Source organism: Gopherus flavomarginatus, chromosome 11 (genome assembly GCF_025201925.1).
Source record: "Gopherus flavomarginatus isolate rGopFla2 chromosome 11, rGopFla2.mat.asm, whole genome shotgun sequence".
NCBI classification, from domain to species: Eukaryota; Metazoa; Chordata; order Testudines; family Testudinidae; genus Gopherus; species Gopherus flavomarginatus.
This window is the reverse complement of record NC_066627.1, coordinates 21,326,856-21,341,696: the sequence shown is the minus strand read 5'-3', so window position 1 is coordinate 21,341,696 and position 14,841 is coordinate 21,326,856.

Genomic DNA, 14,841 nt, shown 5'->3' with positions numbered 1-14,841 from the left:
TGATTAGACTTTCACAAAGATAAACATTATCTTTAATCCAATGGTGGCAGCTGAAAGGAAGAGTTTTATTATACACATTTTGGTCATTTGTCACACACAGGCAGGTCAGAAGGCAGGAAGGGAACCTGGAGGTAGCACAGTGGATTGCACACTGCTAGCAGTGTGCAGACACTCCTGTGCAACCTTCACTAATCCCCTTTGCCCATATGCATTAGGATACGGCCTTTAATGGCATGATGACGTGCTGTTTTTTCCACAGGACCCCTGCCTCATTCAGTGCACAGGATAGTTCTCCCTGAAAAAACAGGTATTCAATTTTTTTATTTTCTCCTTGTTTTTCAGTGTGTGGCCCCAGGTCTTATTTACTGCACACTATTCAAACCCTGCGCAAATACAGAATTGTTCATTTCCTCATGGGCTTTTCTGTGGTGCTTCTCACTACAATATCTGACCGTTTAACAAACCTTAACTAATTTCTCTTCAGCACCCCCTTGTTAGGTGAGGGGGGTATTATCCCCATGGTGACTATAGGGGAACTAAGGCACAGAGAGATTAAGGTCACACATGTCCACTAACTTTGGGTACCCAGTTTGAGATGCTGAGTACATGATTCATCAGGAACTAGGCTATAGTACTTCATATGTTCATAGTACCACTGCCAGTGACTTCCCTTGCAGCTGCAAGAGCTCCTCACTTCTGCACCTCAGACTCCAGCAGCTCAGCTGGGCACCCAGCAAATGAGGAACTCACACTTCGTGACTCCCTATGTATGTTTGGTTTAAGTGACTTGTCCTGCATCACACAGGACCTCTGTGGCAGAGACAGGGATAGAATTCAAATTCTCCAGGGCATAGGTGCTGGAACTAGGGCTGCAGGGGGTGCTGCCGACCCCCTGGCTTGAATGGTTTCCATTATATACGAGATTTACAATTTGGTTCAATGGCTCTCGGGACCCTCACTATAAAAATTGTTTCAGCACCCCTGCTCCAGGGCAGCATTCAACTGCCTACGCCATGAAACTGTCCTGCCTCTGCCTGCAATGCTCTGCCTCCTTTCCTGCCCACCTGTGGCTCTGTGGACAGGACTTCCAGTTGCTACTGTTGCTGCTGCTGGGGTGTGAGTGGGGGGAGTAGCATGTAACCCCTCTCCCATCCACTCTCCCACCGCTCCTGCTGACCATCTGCTGGCCTGCCTGCCTCCACCACCTGCCCTGGGACTGCACCAAAGACTCTTGCTTGGCTCTCCCTACTTGCATGACAGGCCCTTCCCCTCACAGTCTGTTGTTCCCCCATCTGCAGTGTTTCTTCTCAGCCCTGCAAGGAGGAAAGCCAGGTACCCTGAGACCCGGGAGGATGCTGGCCTACCACCACCAGTGAGTTAGCCCTCCTCCTCCTCCTCCTCCACCAGCCAACAACCATGCTTGAGAGCCAGCGGCAGGCCCCTGTCACACCCAGCCACATGGACAGACCCTGCTGCTGATCGCTGTCAGGCAGGGTCCACAGAAGAGGGGGTTGCAGTGACATTTGGGAGCCCAGGAGAGAGCCCATCTCAGAAGGAGGTCATCTTTCCCTCTGTTGACCCCTCCTGCTTTCCCCAGCCCCAGTCCCATTGCCCATGCCCCCCAGACCCATCCCCACTAGCCAGCTTTCCAGTGATACCACTGAGGGTTGAGTACTAGTAATAGGGACAAGCATAAGTCGTGAGTCCAGCACCTCCTTCTTGAGGAGGGGGAGTAGGCCTTCCAAAAAGCATCTCAGGAGGCTACTGCTGGGCCTGCTTCCAGCCCCCCCACAAAAGTTAGGGTTGCCAACCCTCCAGGATTGTCCTGGAGTCTCCAGGAATTAAAGATTTATCTTTAATTAAAGATTATGACAGGTGATGAAAACTCCAGGAATATGTTCAACCAAAATTGGCAACCCTAACGAAAGTCCAGGGGGTGGAGCTGGCTGAGGAGACTATAAGAGTGGAGAGGCAGGGTGATGTCACCCCGCTCCTGGAGTCACTTATGGAGGACACCTTGGAGAGAGTCCTCCTATGTTTCTGTCATCCATCTGCCCCATTAGCACTGAGGTGGAACTCACCTTGGTTGCCAATGGGGAGGATCCTCTCTTGGCAGGCAAGGGCCTCCAGGCCATCTTCCAGGGGATCTAGGCCCTGGGCCTGAACTCCATAGCCTGGGGGAGGATGACCCTTTGCCAGCAGGCCTCAGTCTAGGTGCCAAGTCCATCACAGTGCCCCTTCTCCCCCCAAAGCCTACTGCCTGAGATGCTTCCCTGCTCTTACGTCTGGGGAGCCCCCTGCCCTGCCTACCTGCCCGGCTGCAGATGGCACAAAGCTTTCATCCACCAGGCTTATGGAGGTGATGGCCAACGCTGAGCCTTCTGGGGCATTCCCCTCCTGCAACAGGGAGCCGCTTGGGGGTCCCGACTCATTCAGTGTCCCCCTGATGCCCAGGCTGTGGATGCCAATTCATAGATGGCATAGAGGAGGCCCCTGCCTTCCTGTCTCACCGCTGTGTGTGGTGAAGTGGTGCCACACCCCGACAGCTCAGCTGCTGCAGACCCTAATCCCAATCCCTCCCCCTCTCATGCTACTGCTATCCCCAGGGTTGTCATCCTCCCTTCCTTGGGGGGCAGACCTCAGGAGGCGGCATTTGTATTCCCCTCTCTGCTCTCCCAGGGGCTGCTGTGCTCTCTCCACAGCTTGCTCCTTTGTTGGGGACAAGGCAGACCACGTGGTGTGGGTGCTGCTGCACTGCAGTTCTGTTGGCAACTCGGAAGCCAACTGGAGGATGATTGGGCATCCATGGGCTCCATTGAGTCTGGATCACCCAGCCCCTGCTGTGCTGCAGGATGAGCTGTGCTGGTTCCTGGGCGACTAAGGCTCCAGGACAAAGGAGCAGCTCACTCTCTCGTGGTGGAGTATTTTAGTCTCACTCTCCAGGGTGCAAGGGCCTTGCTGTGGGAGAGCAAAGGAACCAAAAGAGGGGGCTTTGCAGCATAGCAGCAGGCCTGAATGTTGTACCCAGCTAGGTGCAGATAGCTACTCCCCCTTACATTTGTTCCTAGGTGGTTCCTGCAGCCTTGGATCCAGGATCCACCGGGGGAAGAGCAAGGAGAGAGAGGAGAAGGAAAGGAAGAACGTGAGCTCTGTGAAAGAGTGAGGAGAATGAACCTTACCTTTGCTGTTGTCACACTTCCTGAGTCGTCCTCAAAGGTTTCAGGTACAAAGCCACAGCCTCCAAAGTTCCTAATTACTATGGGATGGATTGTGGATTGCTGTGAGGTTTCGGGGGCATAGGTGGTGCTGCTGTCAGCCACAAGGATCCTCACCCTCCCACCCCCAACGAGACCTACCATGCTTGCATCTCATGGGCTGTCGGGTGAGTCTCTGCAGGTGCCAGGCAAACACCTTCCTCCAGGCAGAGGTACTCAGCTACTCCTGCAGGAGACTTACATCAACCCAGCTGCTGAAGCCAGCTAGCAGCTGGGCGGGACTCAGGCCCTCCCACTGCACCCAGCTCTGGCCCAGGGCCCTGTGAATATTACTGAAGGCATGGCACTCATGGCCACCTTCCTACCTCCCACTCTGTTGTCCGAGTTCTGCAGTCTGTAGCAAAAAGGTAATAGAAAAAGGTACTAACTGCCCCTTCAGTCTATCTGGGCCTAGCAGACAGGTACCTCTTCTCCAGGAGAGGCTTCTTCAGCCCCCTTCCACTGGCGCTCTCCAGACAGGTCCTTCTCCCTGCCTGTCACTGCCCTTCTGAGCTGTCTGGTTCCCTTTTAAACTCCACCTCCATCTGGAGCATGCTCTACAGATGTAGTCGGGTGCAGTCATCTGGGCCCTGAGTTGCTCTTTAGCCCCTGCAGTTCTACTGCAAGGCTTATACACCCCATCACGGTGGGCTAGTCTGTGCTCCATTCTGGTTCCACTGGGGACATTAGTTGCTGTCTCCTCCATGGAGCCATTAGCACTGGCATGTATTTGGTGAGCTTTACAGGATCCCCTGGTCCCTGGCTCTTCGTCTGTGAGAGGGAGACCCTGGTGCACATTTGTGTAGAGTTTGTCAGTCTGCAGCCCCTCTTCTGTCCCCTCCCAGACCTCTCACTGAGGTTCTTGCACTTTCCCCTCACTTGTTTATCCCGGTACACTATATTCATGGCCCCATGAAGTTGCGAGACCTCCTTGTCAATCTCCTTTTGGCAAGATGGCCATCCACATACCAGAAGGAGGAAGCTTGATGGGGGGTGATCTGTGACAGTTGGGCCAATTTCTGGTTCCTTGTCTAATAAAGTCTCCAGGCAGAGTTTTTCTGGACAGTGTTCACTGACTCCTCACTGACCTTTAAGGAGTAGTGGGAACTTTTAGGGGTTCTCTGCTCAGTGTCCCATGATTTTCAATCTTTGATCTTCATTCCCATCCATGTTTTGTTGTCTCAAGAATTCATTTGTTGCCTGGGTTCAGTGCTTCCTCCCCCGTGGTTGAGGAAGAAGTCCATTAGTTCTGAGAAGGCCTAGGCCCACCCATTCCAGTATCTGCATGTAGTGAGCCAGAGGGGGAGGCACCACTCTGTGAACCCTGGTGGGCGGAGCCAGGCCATAAATGCCCCTCTCACTGGAAGTCAGAGGATGGAACAGGAAGTATGAAGGGCCCATCCTGGGCCTCATCTGGGCTGTAGTTACTGAAGGAGTCGAATGCCTCCTGCCTGTTCCTGAGCTGGGAGACTGCAGTGGATCCCCACTGAGCTGAAGATTGGCCAGAGCTGCTGGAGCCACCCACTGACCAAGGCACTGAGGAGCTGCTGGGACTGCCACTGGTCTTCTACCTAGATGAACCGGAGGACCCTCTATGAATACAGGCATCCCCCAAGGGGAGGGGAGGAAGTGGCCATGGGGCAGCTGATTCTAGTCAGTCTGCGTTGTGGCTGGATTCCCCATCAGCATGTTGTGGCTGGATTCCCTGCTGACTCCACCACTGTTCAGGCCCTAAGCTGGGGCATGATGGAGTTGGGAGGGCCCATATCACCCATCCCTGCCATCCCACCTCTAGGGTGGCAGTCCCCACTCTGTAGGCCAAAGAGCCTGCATTAGTCAGCCATCTGCCGGGGCTAGGATGCCCGACCCTCTTGTTGCTCAGCCCTGAGTACAGGCCTGAGTCATAGAGTTTTTGCTGCCCTGAGTAAAGTCTTGGGGCTAGTAATTGTTTGTTTGCCGAGAACCTGAGAACAGACCTAAGCCATAAACTTTTTTACTGCTCTGCCCTAACGAAAGGCTTGGACTCGTAACTGTTTGCTCCTTTGCATTAGTGCAGGCTAGAGACCCTAACTGACTACCACTCTGCCTGGATGGATGGCCAGAATCACAGGTTGTGGGTTACCTGGCTAATACCTTAATAGTGGGCAATGCCCAGTGACGTAGTGAGGCAGAGTGGCCTCTCTCTGACCTGGAGGGGGAGGGACCACTTCCAACCTATTACACCACAATAATAACATGCCTTCCTATGTCTGGAACAAATTAAGTCAGGGCCTACCAAAAAGATCCTTCTTCACTACACAACTCTGATTTGTTCCCAGAGCAGGTCCATTTTGTGCTCTGGAATGAATCAAGGATCCTGAGGAAGACATAGTAAGTGATCTTGTAATTAAAGAGGAGCATAATGCACACTCACAAGGGACCAAATTAACTTTGAGTGCTTGACTTTGGAAATGTAATAACGTTATTTTAACAGTTTTGTGCGTATGTTTGTGTGTGTATGTACATGCAACTTCCTAGGTTTTAAAAAAAGCAAATTGAAAAAAACCAAACTCCTCATGAGGCTTCCTATTGTAACCCTTCTGCCCCTCTGAGTTGGCAGCAACAAGGGCCGGGTTCAGTATCCAGGGGTTCCGTTTCAATAACACAATGCAAAACCGGCTCGAGCCCCCACCCAGTGACCTGGGACAATTACATACCACCCACCTGGGTGCCTCTAGGAGGCAGTACTTCCCCTCTTGCAAGCACAGAGTCTGAATGTAGCAAAATCCTTTTAATAAAGGAGGGAAACAATGTGGCATCATATTGGGGAAACACCACAAACAGGGTTCATAACATAAACCATGAGTAAAAGACCCACCAAGTAAGTTTTGGCAATGTCCTTTTCCCTTAGGGTCTTAAGTCTAATCACCTCAAAGTCCAACAACTCAAAAGTCTCTGTCTCTGGTCACTTCTGCCCCAGAGTTCAAAAGTTTATCTGAAGAGTTTTACCCCCCAGCCTGAGTGGAAATGAGTGGGGGCACACAGGGTGTTAAGGGGCATCTTACATGGGCCAGGGCTGACTGTCCCGCTTCTCCATGGAGTTCTGCAGCCTTCACCATGACCGGCTCCACTCCACCAGCTGCGCTGCTCCTCCAGCCGACCTGTGAGCCACTCCAGCTGTCCCCGCAAACCGCTCCACTCCACTCGCTGTTCCATGGGCTGCTCCAATCATCTCACAAACCGCTCAACTCCGCTCCACTCACTGTTCTGTGGGCCGCTCCAACCATCCCACAAACTGCTCAGCTCCGCTCACTGTTCCGTGGGCTGCTCCAACTGTGCTGCAAACTGCTCCGCTCTGCCAGCCGCTTAGCGATAGATCTTCAGGCTCCTCCACTAGTTAACACAGCACTCAGCTCAGTAAGTTTAGCTCTTTTAGCAATTTCAGCTTGTAGTAGGGGAGCTCCAGTGCTGGTGCATCATTGACCCAAAGTGAATTTAGCTCAGCAGCCTCTAGATGGACTCCTAATGGATTCAAAATTAGCTCTGCTCTTCAACAGTGGAAAGAGGAAGAGGAGGTGCAATTGGTGTTCCAGACTCTCAAAGGGGGCCCATCCCATCAGGCACACATACCAGTCCCCAACCTCTCTCCATTCACTGGGAGTTGGAACCCATGTCCCTTGTCCAGCAAGTGCTACATAGTTGATGGTGAGACACTCTGTCATAAAACAGTTTCATAGTTCTTCATTCGCATAATCAGGGTAACACATTATTCTTCCTGCCCCAATAACAGAGAAATTGGGGATCCCACAGCTGTCAAAGTGACCATTTCGGGCTGCCGTGGACCCGTGCTAGGCGAGGTGGGTGTGCCTATGCAAACAAGATCAGCCCCTGAAATTCTTTTCACACTCGCCATAATTCACCACCAGATGTCAGGGTAGAGCTCATCCTGACTCTGCTTACACTATTGACACCATCTTAGCAAGGCTGGAATCTTCAGATCCGCCATGCAGACTGCTGTCACCTGAGCTAGAGAAGGATGAGATGCATGCTTTGTCAGTGGGTTTCACAGATAGTGGTTCACAGCAGGGGAATGGTGAAATTCAGAAATCTTGGGTTCTATTCTGGATGGGAGCATGCTCCAGCTTGCACAGATCCTTCTGTCCATTACTTCCAAGCGTGACCCATGTCTCCCAAACTTGTCTCTTTCTTATGCCTAGCTTCTCATCCCACTCCCATTCTCTTTTCCTCTTCTCTTTTCCTAGTCTCCCTCTTCAGTCTTCCCACCACACCTTGTCTCAGTCTCTATCCAGACAGTATCCGATGGTATGATGGGATAGCTTAATTTTGGCAATTGATCTTTGATTATCAGCAGATAAGTATGCCCAGTGGTCTGTGATAGGATGTTGGATGGGATGGGATCTGAGTTACTGCAGAGAATTCTTTCCTGAGTGCTGGCTGGTGAGTCTTGCCCACATGCTCAGGGTTTAGCTGATCACCATATTTGGGGTCGGGAAGGAATTTTCCTCCAGGGCAGATTGGCAGAGGCCCTGGAGATTTTTTGCCTTCCTCTGCAGCGTGGGGCATGGGTCACTTGCTGGTGGATTCTCTGCAGCTTGAGGTCTTCAAACCACAGTTTGAAGACTTCAATAACTCGGACATAGGTTAGGGGTTTGTTATAGAAGTGGATGGGTAGGGTTCTGTGGCCTGCTTTGTGCAGGAGGTCAGACTAGATGATCATATTGGTCCCTTCTGACCCTAAAGTCTATGAGTCTATGAGTCCTAGTCTCCCTCCAGCTCCTTATCCAATCAGTGTTTTCCCCCTGCCAAGCTCTCAGTCTCCCCACATTCCCTCACCAACTCCCACCCCAGCCTCTTTGCACTAGTTCCAGCCTCCACCTACAACTGAGTCCCAGTATTTTCACAGTCTCTCCTCCCAAAATCAGTCCCAGTCTCCTTGCCCAGTCAGTCCTACTCTCACTCTCAGCCCCAGTCTGCTTTCCCTGCCTGTTCCAGCCCACTTTCTCCCCAGGTTCCCAATCCCAGTCATTTTCCCCCACTCCCCTGTGATCTGGGGTCCCCTCACTGAAAATGCCAAGATGAGGACAGGCTGAAAAAAGGAGAGCAGATTCTCCCAAAACTGGTGGTTAACAAACTGTGCTCCTGATCCCTCACACTGGTTATTAAGAAGCTGAAAAAAGAAATCACCCATCCCCCTGTATTGCACTCCAATGCTCTGGCTCCCAATCAGTACCTAGGTCGAGTACAGTGAGAAGTTGTTCAAAACTCTACTCACTGTACAAAATGTTCTGAACCCCAAAGAGCCAGCCACATTGCCAGGTCGATATTACCCATAATACCATGCTGCCAGCCAATCTTTTAGTATCTAAAACGAAATGTTTACTATAAAAGAACAAGAAGGGAGTTGTTAAATGGTAAAGCAGTCTGATACATACATAAGATTTCAGAGTCCATATATCAGATTCTTAGCTGCATCGGTGTTTGCTGGCTTGAGTCCCTCTGGAATATATTCACAGTTTGGATGGGTCATTCAGTCCCTTGTTCAGAGCTTCAGTTTGTAGAAATGTTGCTCCAGAGGTGAGAAGCAGGACTGAACATGAAGAAGATGCAGCTGCCTTTTTATATCCTTTGCAATGTGGCCTGTACTTCCTTTGTCCCAAACATGAGCTTCACAGCACATGGCATGGAAAAGCCTGGGAGTCCCCTGTCCACAGGCATGTCCTATATGTCTTGCTGACTCATAAGTAGCGCCCTACCAAATTCATGGCAATGAAAAACATGTCATGGACTGTGAAATATGGTCTTTTGTGTGCTTTTACACTATACTATACAGATTTCACAGGGAAGACTAGTGTTTCTCAAACTGAGGATCCTGACCCAAAAAGGGGTTACAAGGTTATTTTAGGGGAGTCACAGTATGCCACCCTTACTTCTGCACTTCTTTCAAAGCTGGGCAGCCAGAGAGCAGCGGCTATTGGCTGGGTGCCTAGCTCTGAAGGCAGTGCCTCGCCAGCAGCAGCACAGAAGTAAGGGTGACAATACCATACCATACTACCCTTACTTCTGCACTGCTGCCTTCAGAGCTGGGTGGCCGGAGAGTGGCAGCCACTGACTGAGGGCCCAGCTCTTCAGGCAGCAGTAAAGGCAGCAATACCATGCCATGCCATCCTTACTTCTACACTGCTGCTGGTGACAGCTCTGCCTTCAGAGCTGGGCTCTCGGCCAGCAGCCACCACTTTCTGGCCGCCCAGATCTGAAGGAATCGCCACCGCCAACAGCAGCGCAGTACTGCAACCCCCCTACAATAACCTTGTGACCCCCCCAACAACTCCTTTTTGGATCAGGACCCCTACAATTACAACACTGTGAAATTTCAGATTTAAATATCTGACATCATGAAATTTATCATTTTTAAAATCCTATGACCATGAAATTGACTAAAACAGACTGTGAAGTTAGTAGGACCCTACTCATTAGGTGTAGCCCCTGCCTTCTCTCAATTGGTTAATTGTATGGTTGATTGCCTTTGATAGGCCATCAAGTAGGCTGGATAGTGCTGATGTCAATCTGTCTGGGGGTGACACAGCACAAGTCTTAAATACAGATATATCACACATATTTGTAATTCATGATACAAAGGAGATACAAACAAGATTACCATACTTGGCAAATTATCACAGTTTCATTGATATCTTACGTGGCATATGTGGCAAGATTCAGTGCAATTTTATAACATTGGTATTAATAATATCAATAAAATGGTCACCTGTATTCCAAACAGCATCACGCCCCCAACACCTGCTCATAGTTTCTTGCTTTCACTGCTTACTCCCAGTGACAGTACCACCAGGCTCTTTGTCTCATTCTACTCCTTTTCCTTCTTCCTGTCCTGTCTCTAGCTGTCATGGTTACAGGGCTAGCTGCACCTCTGACTAATCTCTGGTTTCTTTGAGTATATCTCTGTAAGGGTATGTCTACACTACGAAATTAGGTTGAATTTATAGAAGTCGATTTTTTAGGAAGCGATTTTATACAGTCTATTGTGTGTGTCCCCACTAAACACATTAACTCGGCGAAGTGCATCCACAGTACTGAGGCTAGCATCGACTTTTGGAGTGTTGCACTGTGGGTAGCTATCCCACAGTTCCCACAGTCTCTGCCGCCCATTGGAATTCTGGATTGAACTCCCAATGCCTGATGGGGCAAAAACATTGTCGTGGGTGGTTTTGGGTACATGTCATCAGTCGCCCCTCCCTCTGTGAAAGCAACGGCAGACAATCGTTTCACGTCTTTTTTCCATGCGGGCGCCATACTGCTTTCAGCAGATAGTGCAGTAGGATTGTTAACCGTCATCATCGAATGACCGCTTCGCTGCCACTCTACTTTCCTGCTCTGGCCACAGACGGTGCAATAGGTCTGAAAAACTGGTCTTCCAACCACCGCTTCCACTGCCACTCTGCTCTCCTGCTCTTGCTTCAATCAATAGTGAATTTCTCCATGTTGGCTGTCATGCGCTCCCACTTCCGCTGCAACTCTGCTTTCCTGCTCTCATGAATCCATCTCGTCGTTCTCTACAAGTATCTATTCTCGTGGCATCTCTTTAAATATCTATTCCATCATCCACTGCTTCCGCTGCAACTCTGCTCTCCTGCTCTCCTGTAGATGCCATACCACAGCAAGCATGGAGCCCACTCAGATCACTGCAGCAGTTATGAGCATTGTAAACACCTTGCGCATTATCCTGCAGTATGTGCAGAACCGGAACCTGCACATTACCCCAAATTCGACCCGGCGATGTTGATTTCAGCGCTAATCCCCTCGTCTGGGAGGAGTATAGAAATCAATTTTAAGAGCCTGTAGCGGAGTGATTACCCACTCCTGCCCTTCGGGGCTTAAAACAGCCCAGGAGAGGGCTGTGGCTGGGGCAAGAAGCCTGGGCTGATTGGGAGAAAGCAGGCTCAGCTGTGGCCAGGTCCCAATCAGGCCCAGCTGGCCCTTATAAGAGGCAGTGAGCCAGGATCCCAGTCAGTCTCCCTCTGCTGTAGAGGGAGAAGGGCCTGGCTGCAGGGAGCTAGACCCAGGGTACCTGAGGGGAGCAGGGCTAGGGAAAGGTAGAGGAGCTGGGGAGCTCCTGCCTGGAAAGCCCCAGGCTGCGGCCTAGCACAAGGCCATCAGGTATTGGGGGGTTGCAGTGGGCAGCCTAGGGGTAGGCAAAGGCAGCAGGTCCAATCCCCTTTGCCTATGATAAGTGGCTGATATTGCTGTCTGCCCCAGTGAACGGGGGCTAGATGGAGACTGGGCAGTAGCCAAAACTGAGGCAAAGTGGGGATAGCGGGTTGGGGGTTCCCCAGGGAGGGGAGACCCAAATTGGTGGGGTACTGCCAGGGGGCAGCACCCAGGTTAAAAGGGCACCGGGGTCTAGGAAGGGACACGGGGGGGCCAAGAGGACAGGCGGATCACTGGCCTGCAGAGGGCACGCCTAGCTGGAATGAGCTAATTCCCAGAAGGACCAGCTGGAGGTGCCACTGGGGTGAGTCCGCTCCTCTACAGAGCCCTTTAAGTCAACAAAAATGGCTTTGTTGTGTGGACGGGTGCAGGGTTAAATCAATCTAACCTTGCTAAATTTGACCTAAACTCGTAGTGTAGACCAGGGCTAAGTGTGGGGCCTCATGTCCTTACCTTTTCTGGGGTAGAATCTGTCATGTGCTGGAGTGCAAAATTCAGACAAGTGGGAGGTTGTGTCACTGCTTATAACCCTGTGTGTCCCAAAATGCATCTGAAACTTGTGGCTCCCTGGCTGGGACACATTCACAGCCAGCATTCAGCATACACTCTATGTTCTGTGTGCTATACAGCTGATTCAACCACTCTGAATCCAACAGCCTGCCAGCAGTTATCACAAACGTCAAGGTTCCCCCCCACTCTGAACTCTAGGGTATAGATGTGGGGACCTGCATGAAAGACTCCCAACTAATCTTATATTCTGCCAGCTTAGGGTAAAAACTTCCCCAAGGCACAATTTTTTCCCCTTGTCCTTGGATGGTATTGCTGCCACTATCAAATGATTTACACAACAATTCAGGGCAGGGTCCCTTGGAATCCCTATCCCCCCCAAATATTCCCTCAAGCCCCTTCACCCCCCTTCCTGGGGTGGTTTGAGAATAATATACCAACCAATTGCCTTTAATGTAAGTACAGACTAGACCCTTTATCTCTAAGACACTAAAACCAATTAGATTCTTAAAAGAAGAATTTTATTATAAAAAAAAGTAAAAGAATCAAACCTGCAATATCAGGATGGAAGGTAACTTCACAGGGTAATAAAAATATTTAAAATACAGAGGACTCCCCTCTGGACTCAGCTTCACAGTTACAAAAACAGGAATAAAACTGCCTTTGTAGCATAGGGAAATTCTCAAACTAAAACAAAAGATAACCTAACGCATTTCCTTGCTTTACTTACAATTTTTGTAATTTTAGATGGATCATTCCAGGTATATTTTCAGGAGATGTTGTACCTGCCTGGTATCTCTCTCCATCTGGACTGGGAACAAACAAAGAGAGCCATATACAAATCCTGCCCCCTAGATTTGAAAGTATCTTCTTTCCTCATTGGTCCTTCTGGTCAGGCGTCAACTAGGTTATTTGAGCTTTTTAACCCCTTTCAAGTAAAGCGATTTAGTACAGCTGCCAAGGAGGGATTTTATGCTATCTTTCTCTCTATATTTATGACATGGACACACTTGCTTTCCCAGATTTGGTTAATATTAGCAGGTTAGTCCAACACACCGCCACCCCTGAACTTTCCCAAACTTGTGTGCGCTGCAATGTCCAGGCCTCTCCTGCAACATTCAGAGGAATAATAAAAGGACCATTTGCTCCTTTAAAGAGACAAAGGTCACCAGCTTATCACTTATAACAGCAACAAAAATGATAAGGGGTGTGGAAAACGTTCCATATGAGGTAAGATTAAAAAGATGGGGCTTGTTCAGCTTTGAAAAGAGACGACTAAGGGGGGGATATGACAGAGGTCTATAAAATTGTGAATGGTGTAGAGAAAGTGAATAAGGAAGTGTTATTTACCCCATCACATAATACATGAACTAGGGTCATCCAATGAAATTAGTAGTCAGCAGGTTTAAAACAAACATAAGGAAGTACATCTTATGTTCTTATCTGGGAGTCATAGTGGATCACAAGCTAAACAGTAGTCAACAGTGTAACACTGTTGCAAAAAAAGCAAACATCATTCTGGGATGTATTAGCAGGAGTCTTGTAAGTAAGACACAAGAAGTAATTCTTCCACTCTACTTTGCCTCAACTGGAATACTGTGTCCAGTTTTGGGAGCCACATTTCAGGAAAGATGTGGACAAATTGAAGAAAGTCCTGAGAAAAGCAACAAAAATGACTGAAGGTCTAGAAAACATGATCTCTGAGGGAAGATTGAAAAAATTGGGTTTGTTTAGTCTGCAGAAGAGAAGACTGAGGGTGGGGGAAGGGAGACATGATAACAGTTTTAAAGTACATAAAAAGTTATTACAAGGAGGAAGGAGAAAAATTGTTCTTGTTAACCTCTTAGGATAGGACAAGAACCAATGGGTTTACATTGAAGCAAGGGCAGTTTAGGTTGGACATTAGGAAAAACTTCCTGTCAGGGTAGTTAAGCCCTGGAATAAATTGCCTAGGGAGGTTGTGGAATCTCCATCATTGGAGATTTTTAAGAGCAAGTTACACAGACACCTGTCAGGGACCGTCTAGATGATAGCGCAGAGGACTGGACTCTTGAGGTCTGTTCCAGTCCTATGATTCTTCACACAATGTGCAATCAACCTGTGGAACTCATTGCCAGGGGATATTGTTAAAACCAAAACTATAACTGGGTTAAAAAAAGAATTAGATAAGTTAATGGAGGATAGGATCATCACTGATTATTAGCCAAGATGGTCAGGGATGCAACCCATGCTCTGGTGGTCCCTAAATCTCCCAAGCCCCTGTTTGACAGATGCTGGGAGTGGCTGACAGGATGGATCACTAGATAACTGCCCTGTTCTGTTCATTCCCTCTGAAGCATCTGTTACTGGCCACTGTCAGAAGACATGATACTGGGAGAGGTGGATCATTGGTCTGAGCCCACATGGCCCTTCTTATGTTTAACTGGAGTTAACTAACAAACACAACACTGTTGCTGTAGATTAAAAGTAAAACAAGTTTATTCACAAAAGTAGATTAACTCATTTAAAATCCTAAGAGACAAAATTAGAAATAGTTACAAGCAAATACAAGTGAAAACATACATTTAAAAAGTCTAAAATGTAATCTAGCAAGGTACTGGCTTTGTTCAAGATGACTATTGTCACCCACAGTTTTCCAGCAAGATGGCTGACTGCGCCTCAGTCAGGATCTCCTTCAGAAGCCCAAAGTGTTGGTTCCCTTGTCTTATAGGTGGAAAAGAATGCCTACGCAGGTTTCTCACCTATATTCATTTCCTGGAGACTCCAACCCCTCCTTGACTGAAGGACCCATCTTTCTCAGCTTGCAAGTGCTCTGGCCCCTTGTGTTTGCCTAGTGATGGTTGTCAAAATGGCTTTC